The 13840-nt window shown below is 44.0% G+C and overlaps 2 protein-coding genes across 2 annotated transcripts in view; one reads left to right on the top strand and one right to left on the bottom strand.

Moving 5' to 3' along the window:
• The window catches only part of LOC138516908 (dedicator of cytokinesis protein 2-like), a 2920848-nt gene that overhangs the window by 1522608 nt on the left and 1384400 nt on the right, over positions 1-13840 (bottom strand). The window lies entirely within an intron of this gene.
• Positions 1-13840, top strand: part of LOC138516907 (uncharacterized) — a 595653-nt gene that overhangs the window by 414409 nt on the left and 167404 nt on the right. The gene's annotated exons all lie outside the window — the stretch shown is intronic.

The following is a 13840-nucleotide window of genomic DNA, read 5'->3' as shown; positions in this document are numbered from 1 at the left end:
GGCCTACCCGCGCCTTAACAGTAAGGGACAATGCCCTGCCAAGAGGCAGCTCGAATGGCAGACGTTTGCTATGCACGATCGAGTTACATTACATCACATTTCTTTCATAGCAAAGGAATGTGTAGTACCTTTTTTAGTTTAGTGCTGAGCGGCTAGACCATCAGCGTGCCAAGGACTGCATCTCTGGGAGTTTCGGGATGTCTACCCCTACTTCACAAGCTCACCTCCCTCTCCTCCTGTGCCCAACCTCTCTCCCTCGTCTTTCACCCTCATTAGCACAGCTCCCTCTGCTGGTAGCCGCACACCCAGCCGGTTTTGCATCCTGCTGATACGGGCAGAGGGATCTCCTGGCTCTTTCTGGCACACATAGCCGAACTGTGTCATAAAGTCGGCCTGGTCACCGGAGCCAGTTTGGGGTACAATAAAGCAGTGTGCCAGCACAGGGGCACACAAAATAAAGGACACACCAGTGCACTGCAACGGCCCTTAAGCTTTCTGAAGTCGTGGTGCATGTGCTACAACTTCAGAAAGACATTATCTGGCTTCTTTCTGAAGTGGTAGCTCATAGACCGTGACTTCAGAAAGGAACATTCTTGCAACTAGAAAGTTACTTTCTGTCCGGCCCCACTGAATTTATCTGCAAAACAGCTTCCTGGTGTCCTGTCTGCGTAGAGGAGGTTGGAGCGCAGGAGACCTTCCAGGGAAAGACGGATTAAACTGCGGTTGGAACAAGGAAGCAGGTAAGAAAAAAAAATGTTTTGTGTATGAGTGTGTGCGCGCGCGCGTGTGTGTGTGTATGAGTGTGTGCGCGCGTGTGTGTGTGTGTGTGTGTGTGTGCACTCAGTGAATTGTGCAGGATGAGTGTTGTGTAGCATCATAATGTAATGTGTGCATGACTCTGAATGAGTGATTGTGGTATGGTGTATGGGCCAGTGAATAGTTTGAGTAACTGAGGGAGTGAATGTTGTGTATGGATGGGTGCATGTGTTTGCAGGCACGCAGGAGCTGGTGTGTGGTGGGTGAGGGATGGGAGGCGAAGGGCAGGGTGCTATAATAGCTAGCCCTTTCTTTATTAATGTATTTATTTGTTTACCTAGTGCCACAGCCCACAGGCATCAGGGGGCACAAAAAGACAAAAGACAGAACATAAAGCACAGGACAATAAGCAGGAAGATGGTTAGGCTGCCAGAATCTACGTAAACAAACATGTGGTTGATTACTTTCCAGCCTGAGAGCCAACGGCAGGGCCGTCCATGCCCTAGGTGCCAACGTAAGGAAGGATCTTCCATTTCCCAGTATACGTTTGGCTTAAATACCCTTACATAGTCAAGTTCCCGAGGACCTTAGCATACTGCTGGATTCACCATTTGTCAGTCTTTCTGAAAGGTAGCGAGGCGCTGAGCTGTACACACACTTATGCACCAGGGCGAGTAGCTTCCACCGTACTCGAGACGCAACTGGCAGCAATGCAGCTCCTTCTGTCGTTTGGGAACATGGGAGCTGTGCAGTAGATTATTTACACCTCGAATTGCATCATTTTGGAGAACTTGCAATTTGTGGACACAACCCTTGTACTTCTTACTGGGGAATTACTTTTTTTCTGGGCATTTAGGATAAATCAAGCATGGTATATGATATTACTGGGCTAGACTGGTATTTTGGGTCAGCCAGTCTAGCCCTTTCTTACTGTAGTATGACTTTGAATTCTGGGCATCTGTGATAAAGCAAGCATGGTATATGATATTACTGGGCTAGATTGGAATTTTGGGCCAGCCTGTCTAGCCCTTTCTTACTGTGGCATGACTTTTAATTCTGAGCATCTGTGATACAGCAAGCATGGTATATGATATTACTGGGCTAGATTGGAATTTTGGGCCAGCCAGTCTAGCCCTTTCTTACTGTGCCATGCCTTTACATTCTGGGCATCTATGATAAAGCAAACATGGTATATGTTATTACTGGGCTAGATTGGCATTTTGGGCCAGGCTGTCTAGCCCTTTCTTACTGTGGCACGACTTTTAATTCTGAGCATCTATGATAAAGCAAGCATGGTATATGTTATTACTGGGTTAGACTGGTATTTTGTGGCATTTTTCTGTTGCTAGCAGATTAAGGAACATGCCTCAATGTTAGCCGTAACTAACAGCAATTTGTTTTTATAGTTGGAAGCTAGCTGTGATATTCCAGGGAGGGCCTCCCAGGTAAAGCCAATACAGCGACCACCCTACCACTTTATCCCCCAATTCCAAAGCAATTGAAAACACAGCCTTGCTTATAAACCCGGTGTAAAATGCAGTTTAAAACCTCGCCTCAGCAATAACTCCCCAGAAATTCATTCCAGATTTGAATATTTTACATAAATGATCCCCTAAAGTGCATGTTAAGTGCACATATGATCTGCTATCGGGGAAATAGTAATTTACACTTTTAATCTTTTATAAATGGTATACGGGCCGCCATGTGCCCAGTTAAGAACTGCACAAATAAGGTACCACAGGCAAAATACTATTTATTCCTATTTGTGATGGCAGCATCTCGTAGTTTACAGAGGTGCTGGTGACATTCTATAGTTTGCAAAAGTGCAGGTAGCCTTCCATAGTTTGCAAAAGTGCAGGTGACATTCCATAGTTTGCAATAGTGCAGGTCGCATTCAATAGTTTGCAAAAGTGGAGGTGGCCTTCCATAGCGCAGGTGACACTCCATAGTTTGCAAAAGTGCAGGATAGCAGTCAATAGTTTGCAAAAGTGTAGGTAGCCTTCCATAGTTTCCAAAACTGCAGGTGACATTCCATAATTTGCAAAAGTGCAGGTAGCCTTCCATAGTTTGTAAAAAAAAAGTGCAGGTGACATTTGATAATTTGCAAAAGTGTTGGTAGCATTCAATAGTTTGCAAAAGTGCTGGTAGCATTCAATAGTTTGCAAAAGTGCAGGATAGCAGTCAATAGTTTGCAAAAGTGCAGGTAGCTTTCCATAGTTTGTAAAAAAAAGTGCAGGTGACATTCAATAGTTCGCAAAAGTGCTGGTAGCATTCAATGGTTTGCAAAAGTGGTCGTGACCTTCAATAGTGCAGGTGACGTTCCATAGTTTGCAAAAGAGCAGGTAGCCTACCATAGTTTGCAAAAGTGCAGGTAGCTTTCAATAGTGTATAGAAGTGCACGTGCCATTCCATACACCGCCCTTCTGCGTAAACACATGTCAACACTGGCAATGCCCTACACATATAAATCACCATATAATTTTGTAGGTGGCCACAGTAAGTGAACAGTGCTGACTACTGAGCCTCGTACCACGCCACCACTTTCTCAAAATCCTTGTTTCCCTCCTTCCCACCTCGCGTGTCTCTGCATTGCTCCTTGTGCCACTCCCATTACAGAACAGTGTTCCCTCCTGTCTAGTTTATCACTACGGACATCCTATAGATATATGCTATGTACTCCTACTTGTCAAGGCTTTTCGTGCGCTGCGTCGGTGCTTAGCTCGCTGGCTTTGCCGCATGGAACTTCACCACTTTCTTTAAATATGGCCCTTAGAAAATAGATCATGCGCTTCTTCAGTTGAACATGAATTTAAAAAAGACAGACTTAAGTGCTTCCACTTACAGAAGCAGGTGAGATTGATCTGCGGAGATCTTTGACTGCTAATGAAAGATAATTCATATTTTACACACCGCCCCACTCGAGCTATGGGGGACATATCGATTTTGTAACTCTAAATTCTTGCTAAGAGAGGCCACGGAGGCCCAGATGGGCACCATGGTTATTATGCCAATGCGGTGAGTCTATTTGACGGAGTCCTCGGCAAATGAACAGTTCCCTGCTCATCAATAACACTGATTTTGTTGACACCCTGGGAATGAAATTGAGCGGCTTAGGACAGGCAATCTCACATTATGTCTGGCTATTGCGTGTCTTGTGGTGCATTGAACAAAAACAAAACACAAAAACGACCGCACGGATCAATTAAAACACATTTGCACGTGGAAATAACCCAACCTTTTCCATGAGTGTAGAGATAGCACAATGCTCTGCTTCAACGTGCAGTAGCTACACAACAATAACATTAGAAAATAAATCCATTTAATGTCATAATACATACAACCAGTACAACAAATGGCATCGTATTCATGCTAAATTGTGTATAAATACCACAATATATTTCAAATTGTGGTATCAAAAATTAGTATACTTTAGACAACGAACGAGAGCCACACCATTGTCACAAAATCCAAAATGCTGGTGTTATATGTGTATGGATTGGCCCCTTATCACCTTAACGAGCAGGCCCACCACCTAAGAAGTGAGTGCACGTTTGTACATAAAGCAAGTTTATAGAACAATCGTCCCAGGAGGAGCAAGATGACCCTATCAAGTCAAACTTACCCAAGTCTAACTCAACCACATATGTTCACACATTAAATATAGTTTTTTAACAGTTAAAACACTCACATATGTTTTATTACAATCCACCCCCATCCATGATTGGTCAAAACATATACAAAGAAATCCCATCTTTCTCTAGGGTTTATAGGGAATATGTCGAATTAAAAAATGTTGAAAAAAATAATCTCGAAAAAAAAATCTGAATGTTTTTTATTTATTTTTATTTTTTAATGGCGGGGTTCCCGCCAGCCCTCCCATTTTTTTTACTAGCTAAACCCAAAAATAACATACAAATAAAAAAAACACATGCTCATTATTTTTTCGACATTTTCTTTTTCGAGATTATTTTTTTCGACATTTTATTTTTGACATTATAACTAGCTACCTTTCTCCAATGCTTCCATTCTCGTTGGTCATTATTATCTTAACTGCTATCTTCAGATCGTAATCATAGCACACTCCTCTTTCAGATTTGTTTGTGGCGTCTTCGAGTCATAAATAGGGCATGCGCAACATGAACCCCTCTTCATCATTGGGACATTTCCTGACCACCTCAACATATCCATCATTTTAAAGCACCAGACACCTGTGCGGATGGGCCTACCACTTAAAAAGCAAGTGCACGTTTGTACGTATGATGGGTTAATTGCTAAGATTGTACAGATGCTGGGTTCATTGCTAATATTGCAGTCCATAAACAGACTATTAGCAATATTCAGACATTATCACAGGGTTAAAATAGCCATGCAATTGTCGCTCAGGACTCTCTACCATTCTTAACAACATCCCCATTATTAAATTCTCCCATTGTACAGAGGAACACGTTTCTAAAGTCATTTGCAATCTCAAACCCACCTCATGCCTCGGCGATTGATGCCCAGCAGATGTCTTGAAGGGCTCACTTGAGCTGCTGGCTCCCTGGATGACATAGCTCATCAATTTCTCCTTTGATAAAGGCTCGGTCCCATCCTCCCTTAAGGAGGCATGGATTACACCCTTACTCAAAAAGACCAATGCAGTTCCCTGTTTTACTGGTAACTATCAACCAATGACAAACGTGCCTCTCATCCTTAAGATCATGGACAAACTGGCATATTTGCAGCTGCAGAAACACATTGAAGATCACCACATCTTGGGGTCACGTCAATCAGGCTTCTGAGCTCAGCACGGGATGGACACTGCTGTGCTTGATCTTAAATCCCGCCCTGTTGATGCTCTTGGATCTCTCTGCGGCCTTCGATCTAGTGGATCAATCTCTCCTGGTGAGGAGGTTTAGGGAGCTAGCGCACTGCTCTGACCAGACATCTCATTGGATCTCCTCGTTCCTTGGCCGTCAGAATTCTCATGTAGCAATTTGCGCAGCTCCTCCCCTGTTCTTCAAGCATGTGGCGTCCCCCAGGGGTCTTGCCTATCGCCCACCCTGTGTAGTGTCTACAAAAAAAGGCCCCTGCTCGACCGACTGGACTCCCTCGGTGTTCAGTATTGTAATTATGCTGAAGACACCCAGGTCGGCCTTGAGCTCACCATAAAGTACAAACAGGATCTGGCTGCCATACATAAAATCGACAACACAGTCCAGGCTTGGATGGAAAACAATTCCCATGCCTTAGACTGTGACAAAACTGAGCTCCTGATCGTAGCCTCCAGATCCCATCTTAATAAACTGGATCCAGCCTATGCCAACTTTTACATTGCTGGCAACATCATCAGCGTGTCCAGAAAAGTCAAGACATTCTTGATGCTGAAATGACTATGAGACCACACATTTCGTACATCCGATCCTCCTCTGGCCTCATCCCCAAGTTACTAAACTACATCCGACCATTTCTCTCCATCAAGAACTGCACGTTGCTAGCTTCCGCATTAATAAACTCCAGACTTTCCTACTGTAACATCCTGCTGGCTGGAAATGCACTCTCAAACATGCAATTGCTACAGGTTGCACATAATGGCATAATTTGGGCCATCTATGGCATGTCCAAATGCGCCCTTGTATTCGATGCTCGGAAGACATTACACTGGCTATCACTGCAACACAGGTTCACCCACAAGATCCTCATGCTGTCTTTCAAATGCCAATCCAATGCCTTCTCAAAATACTTAATGGATCGCATGAAGGCCCACACATCAGGGAGACAACAAGGTTCCTCCACCTACCACATCATTGCGCAGCCTAGATACAAAGTGACACGCTTTGGGGGAACATCATTTTACATCCAGGCCACCTTATATTGGAACGCGCTTCCCGGGCCAATACGCCTGGCTAATAATATTTTGTTGTTCAAGAAGCAAATCAAAACTTACCTATTCAATCTCCACCCAGGTTAAGTATGGCCATGCCCTGTGCACTCCCTGACTCCTGACCCTTCTCTGCCCTGTCTGTCTTTTTATGTGCGCTCTGAGGCCCATGGCCATGTGGTGCGTTATAAATGTTAACATAAATAAATAAATAAAACATATTTATTGTACAATCGGCTGGGAGGGGTGTAAGCGATATTCAATCAACACTACAGCTAAGTCAATGCCTAGTCTGGGGTGCTGAGGAAAACCCCTATTGATGTATTTTTATGCCCAGTTCAGTACTCTGGATGGCAATCCTTGTATAACACCCCCCTCTTAAAATCCCCCTGAACCCACTGAGCCAAGAAGTAGGTTTGTTTTGCAAATTAAAAGGTTTATTCGAAAGAATAAACAATATATATATATCACACTTTTATAAATAAATTGATAATGGATATTACACTTGTGAATATGAGCATTAATCAGCAAGAGGTAACTTATGAATAGGAACAGAAGAATAAGGTGGGAAAGAATGCTTTATATGGTTCAAGGAAACGCAATGATGAATGAAATGCAGTACAGAAAATAACTTGATATGGCTTCAACAAACGACAATGTAATCACTTTTCCTTGACAAATCACTCCCCCCCATGCAATGTAAGAAATGGAAGGAGAGCACACATTCTTCAAGAATCCCAACAAATCACACTTTATAATGCAATACACAGTTCCAGTTCCCCCAGCAAGCTTAGAGAAAACAGGTATGAGTTTTAAACACAGGCAAATTACTTTGAAATGTGGTGGCAATTAAGTGAAAATGCTAAAATTGATTTTAATTCCCTGCAGGAGGTTCAGGGTGAGGGAGAGATACTTTATATTAGTTCAGGCTCACTTTAGCAATGCTCTATGAGTTATTACCAGGTTGCAAACGGATTTTTATCAAAGGAAAGAACGGAGCTGCTATTTTGATAAGTGGAGAAATTGAGCCAAAATCGCAAATTGTGGTAAATTTCGTGAGTGCGTAAATCGCGATTGCGGAAAAAATATAGGGAGTAGGAAGTCGGTTCTAGGTTTGTTGGAATTTCGTTCCTAGCCCAAATGGTTCAAGAGATACGGACGATTTAATAAAGGTAGATTTTCGGATTTAAAGTAAAACTCAAAATGACAGGTGACAGCTTGCAGCTGCAGAATTGACAGGTGACAGTTGTGCAGCTTTAAAAATGACAGATGACACGATTTCTAGGAGGCTGTTCTAATTAGGTTAAAATAGTTTGGATTACATTATTTTAACTAAGAGATTGGGTTCTGCACAGTTCTGGCGGATACTCACTCCTAATTTTGAAATGAATGGGCCTCGTCACGGATCTGGTCAACTGGACTGGACTGGTGGTTCTGCTCACAGCGTCTGGGTCAGCTCTGCTCGTCTAGCCTCTCTGGATACGGCGGGTCAATCAGGCACCGGTTCTGCTCACAGTGGTCTGGGTCTCTGGTTCTGCTCAAAGCAGTCTGGGTCAGCTCTCTGGATACAGCGGCCTGTGGTTCTCTGGATCTCTGGTCTGGTCTCTGGCAATTGTTCTTGGCAAAAGAATTCAGACAGCTTGCCCGGCTGTGGAATAGTTTGCAAATGACTTTAAGGATGCTGAGGCCTGCTGAGAAGAGTTCTCAGTTTGTGGGTTTAGGCCCTTGCTTTAATTTCTGAAGTAAAGTTCTGGTCTTTGAAGATTGATGGATGTGAAGTCTGGAGTCTCCCGGCAGAGTGTTCCGCAGAAAATGGAATTGAATGTCTCTACCTGTCCCAGCAGTCTCTTTTTATGTGTTTTGGAAGTGGGTGTGTGCGTGGCATAACTGAGCCTGCACCTCTCTACTTGTCATTGGCCCAATTCTCCCCTCTCCCATGATTGGGGGAATTGGGTTGTGAGTCAGAGTGATGAGGTCTGTTTATGGGTCAGAGGATCCTCCCCTGGTCAATTTGCCCACAAATCTATATCTGATCCAAATATATATTTCCCAGCTACACAGTTGTTTGACATCACATGCACACATCATATATTACTAAAGATAGTCCCTGTCCCGACTCTGGCGTTTCTAGGAGCTTGCATTCAAAAATGGCAACTTATTTTCGATTTTAGTGGGTTTTGCAACATTGGTTTTTCATCAAAAATTATACAAAGGTACATTTCCCTTCCACATATATCCCAGTAACTTTCCATGTCTCTAGCTTAAACACATTGTCTACAATAATCATAATTAGCAGGGTTTTGCCCCAGAACATGGTACAAATTGGAGTTTGGACTCAAATCGTGAGGGCATTTTTCAAACTAAGATTCTCAAAGTTGTACATTCCTGTCATTGGGTTACAATAAGTTATCACTATTTCTATAAAATATATATTTGTTGCAATTCAACTCCCCAAAGTGTTTGGGTCCACCTCCAGAAGTCTGGGTGGGTCAGTGATCACATGTCTCTCCTTGCTGGCAGAGGGCTGTAGACAGGAAACACTCAAAATTAACATACCCCATTCAACAGAAAGAGCCTTTTGTGTGGGCTCCAGCAGGCTGCCTGGAAGTCTCTCCTCAATCAATCAACAGGGTCATGTGATATCCTGCCTCCTGGTGTGGGAATCTCTGAGGTGTTAAGAGTTCTCAGCCTCTTGGCCTCTGGGAACAGCAGGTGGCTAAGATTTTCAATTAACCAACAAGCTTTGAAGTCCCTGCCCCTCTTGCAACTCCTAAATACAGTTTCCCTGTCAGAGTTTAGACCGCTAGCGCCACCTTGGGGAATTTGTCGGTACTGCATCCATTTTTGAGTTGTCTTGATTTACTGCATTTCAATAGAGTGGTCTTTTGCTTGATAGTATAGGACCCTTGCTTAACATTGTTTTGATGGCATCCTTACAGTAGAGTGGTTATGTGGAACCCCCCACAAGAAGGTTGTATCTTTGGAGTGGTCTCGTGCCAACTGCGCAGTTCTCCTATTCTGGCGTGAATGTGGGCGGCGATAGCTCATCCCCACATCTACCCAGTCTATTGATTCAACATGGGTCAAAACCCTTGACAGGGGCTAGAGTCAAACTAACATGAGTATCCTTGAACCACACAGGTTGACACTTTATATACATTTTTGCAACAGTAAAACATTCCCATATATTTTATCACAAACTACCCCACACACATAAATCCCAGCTTTCTCAAATTGCCAAATTCTCATTGGTTACAATTATCTCAATTATCATCTTCAGCTCATGTATACAGCACACCACCTTTCAGTATTTGTCTGTGGTACTCCATGAAATCATCAAACATGTACACATTCACATAGAAACATAATTAATTACAAGTCCCAGCTGGCCTCAGACCTCTTAACCCTGGACGTAACTTTACATGGATTGCAAGAGTACTTCGAACAACCTAAGGAGGTGAAGAATAAACAGATTCCCTTTGAACTGGCAATAACCATCTCCCCCACCCCAGCTTGCTGGTGTCTTCGGAACACTGTAATCTAAATGACTACCAATTCAGCAGCAATGTCCTCTGGTCACATCCTGAGAAACAATCAAATCCCATGGAGTATTGGTCACTCTGGCCTGAGGCTCCCTTCAACCCAGGTTTATTGCTTGTCAAAAAGCAAATGGCCGAACCCCCTGAACAATAAATAGCAAGCTTCCATGCACTTAAAAGATTGCATCTTCCATCCGCGATACTGCCAAGCCATAAAAACCTCAGGCCGGTCTGTTGGTTGACCATCTGCTTAATGTCTTGACTAATCATTACCTTTCATTCAGCCTCCAAAGCCTGCAAAAGCAATTTGTCTTAGTCACTTAGAATTCACCTCGCAAACCCCTGACTGCAGAGTATAAACAATGTATGAAAAGAGCACACTGCACATAGATTTGGAATTCCTCATGCCTGTTTATCAGTGTGCCTGCGTGTTTAAAACTAGTGTCTACTTTACTGTGGTTTCTTCATAACAAATCTCCTTTCTTGTATGGGCATTGTGAAGCTCCTCGTTGCCCCGCTTACTGGCGCCTCGTGACACAGCATACCCAGATTGTATTTATTTTTCATTGGTGGTTTTGACATTTTATCTTGCTGCACATGTGCAAATCTTAGATGTTTCAACTTGAACACAAAGTGACACTTAAAGTAACACATATCCCATTCTCCTTAACCACACTGGATACATATAAAATTACAGCATCGCACCAACTTCGCCGCTCGCCCAGTCACATATATGACGCTCATAATGTGAACCCCTCTTTCTCCTTGGGACCTTCCCTGACCACACCACACATCCACGAATACAACAATGCATTGAGCGCCTATGCTACCAACACAGTTCCTAGTGATGACTACAGCTATAAAATGTACTGGCAACATCTGGAACTGAACAAACTAGTTTTGATTACATCCTCTTTGCATAGGATATTGGGTTTGTCTTCTTCAGGGTGAAGCAACTCGATTGATTCCTGGCAGACCTTTGCATTGTCAAACAGAGGTACAATAAGTCTTACAATGTATGCCTACATCCTTATATTTTCTCGTATAAGGAATATGGAAGGGCGCCTGAGTATTATAGTCCTATATTCTCATGGTTCTTATAGCACGTGAAAATAAGTTGACAAGTCATCTCTAGGATAAGGGAGTATAATTCAAACCACCCGATTTTTGGATGGTTTGAATGCCACAAACCTTTGGAACATTTTTAGAGATTCTTCTGGAAAATGTTGAAGTCGCTCAGGAGTAAAATAAATGAAGGACATGGGAGAGAGGGCATGCTTTTGTCATCCCACACCGAAACTTGTAGCATGCCAGACAGCCTTACTTGTGCCTGAAATGTTATTTATTTATTTACTGTGCATTTGTAAGGTGGTTATACATCAAGAAATTGTATTTAAAAGCGCCAACAGGGCAAAGGGGAGGGAACAGGGGAAAGGTGGGCAAATAAAACAACACTGATGATCAAAACAGAGGCAGTCTTACTAGGCCTTGCAAGCATTTGGAGCGTGCAAGGGCAGACAGAGAGATAAGGGACAAGGGAAAGGTATAAGTGCAGTGGGGAAGTGCCAGAGAGTCAGTTGCAGGTAAGGTAAGTGCCTGGCAAAGAGTCGTCATCTGCCACTGCAATAAGTGCAGGCCTGTGGGACAACACAGGCCAGTGTGTGCCGGTAGGCAAGTGCTGGGAGAGAGGCGAGGCTGGAGGCGGTTGGAAGGAAGGCCATGACCCAGAAGGACACATAAGGGCCCTTGCCACCAATCTCAGCGACTGTGGGGTTTAGCACGGGAGGCAGAGGGGTGAAGAGGAGGTGAAGAGGAAAGTCTTGAGGAGCTTCCGGAATTTGAGGAGGTATATTGCTCATATGTTTCATTTCCAACACTCTTGCGCTGGATAGAGCAGAAGTGTATACAAGTCCAAACCTTTTATGAGGTGTGTAGGAGAGGAGGCCAGGTGGAGCAGTGTGGGGGTGACGGGTGCTGGTGGCCCCCCAAAAGTGTCCTGCAAAGTTTTGCGACTGACTGAACTTTTAACTGTAACCTGCAAAATGTCACAGGTAACCTTTCGCAGAGTTTGTCGGTTCCTATTCTGTATGCCACCAGAACGCTTCAATGGCCTTAAAGTACAAGTATTATATGTTTACTCGTCAAGGGCCCTCTGTGTGATAGGAGGATGTGAAACAGATATAATGCAGTGACTAGAAGGCTAGGACATGGGTCTATTGGGTGCCGGGGTGTGAAGTGCAGGAAACACATGTGCAACGGAATGGTTCTGTGTATACCTCAAGCCCTCGGGCGTACGTGCGCTCTAATAAATTCAGTTAACATAACATAACATAACATATACGCTACCATGAAGAACGGGTGCGTTGCCCGTGTAGTCATGGTATTAGTAACTTATCATGAGCTGCTCAGCCCTTGCAAGAAGCTGATATATGGGAATAGGACAAAATGAACGAGGGCAAAAAGTCTGAAGCCCAAATGTCCGACCCCTATTTGTTTATATATATATTTATATGGGGGGTTAAGTTACTAAAAATGTACAGGGGTAAGGTGGGGGGAATTGGGGGGTCTCCCCCCACATATATATATGCAAACAAACAGGGGTAAAAAACAGACTTTTGGGACTCTGACTTTTCCATTGGGTAATTTCACGCAGGTCCGAAATATGGACATGTCAATAAGCATAAAAGCCTCTTTACCAGAACCATGAAAGGCCCTAATAATTACTGTTTCTTACTAAACAGCCCTGTCTCGATGCATACATGGTCTAATCTTGGTGACAGGAAGGGAGCAGTGCCAATGCAACCCCCAACCCTACTCCTGCCCCTAGGTGCCCCATAGAAGGCACACAACTCGCGCAGAGGCAGAGACTTTTAGATATGACGTATCCTGGATCCAAGCAACAGAATGGCGCTCCACTTCACTGTGGATTCAAAATGTCCTCCGACCGAGCGATGAACATCACAAACTATCAAATAATGGGAACATCCCCCCATGCCCCCACTCGCCAGGCTCATCTTTCCACGTCCCCTACAAAAGAGAAGGTAACTCAGGGTCAATGAGGGCGTGGTTGGCTGCAGGGTCTTACCAGCTCTTTGGCCATGTTTGTGGAGTTAGCAAAGCACCCATGAAAGTTAGACCTGGAATGTTGCAGGTCACTTATCCAAAGCTTTGGCAACCCTTTATTTTCTGCAAGTCACTTTTGTGGGTGCAAGCCGCCCCTCACTCATATGCGACCCCCTCTGAACTCCATCCGCAGAAGTCCTTGAGCAACCCCAAAGTGGGCTGATACTAGAACAGGTTTTCACATGTCCCATTGCCATGTGGGAGAGTGGTAGTGTGCCATGTAACAGGGCACTCTGAGGGATAGTATCCCGCTGCACTCTCTGAACCCTAATCTCTTAGCCTTTGCTGATCTCAAACTCCCTTGATAAACCTCAGGAGACGTTTTCGAGTCTGGAAATGCCCAGAATTCAGGGATGGGGGTGTTGAATGTTGCATGCACTCTCCTGATCACCCCTACTGAATGTTACGGTTCTGCACGTCCTCTTGGGTTGATTAAAAAGTGTCACCCTACTTAGACTATCAAGCTGCCCGTTTTGGTCTTATGTGATCTGCCAAAATGCTTCTGGTCTCCCTTTGGTAAGCAGCAAACTAGACTCCGTCCCAAAAGGGACTATGTTCTTGC

Source organism: Ambystoma mexicanum, chromosome 6q (genome assembly GCF_040938575.1).
Source record: "Ambystoma mexicanum isolate Mex_15411 chromosome 6q, UKY_AmexF1_1, whole genome shotgun sequence".
NCBI lineage: Eukaryota > Metazoa > Chordata > Amphibia > Caudata > Ambystomatidae > Ambystoma > Ambystoma mexicanum.
This window is presented reverse-complemented; position numbering and strand designations above follow the sequence as displayed.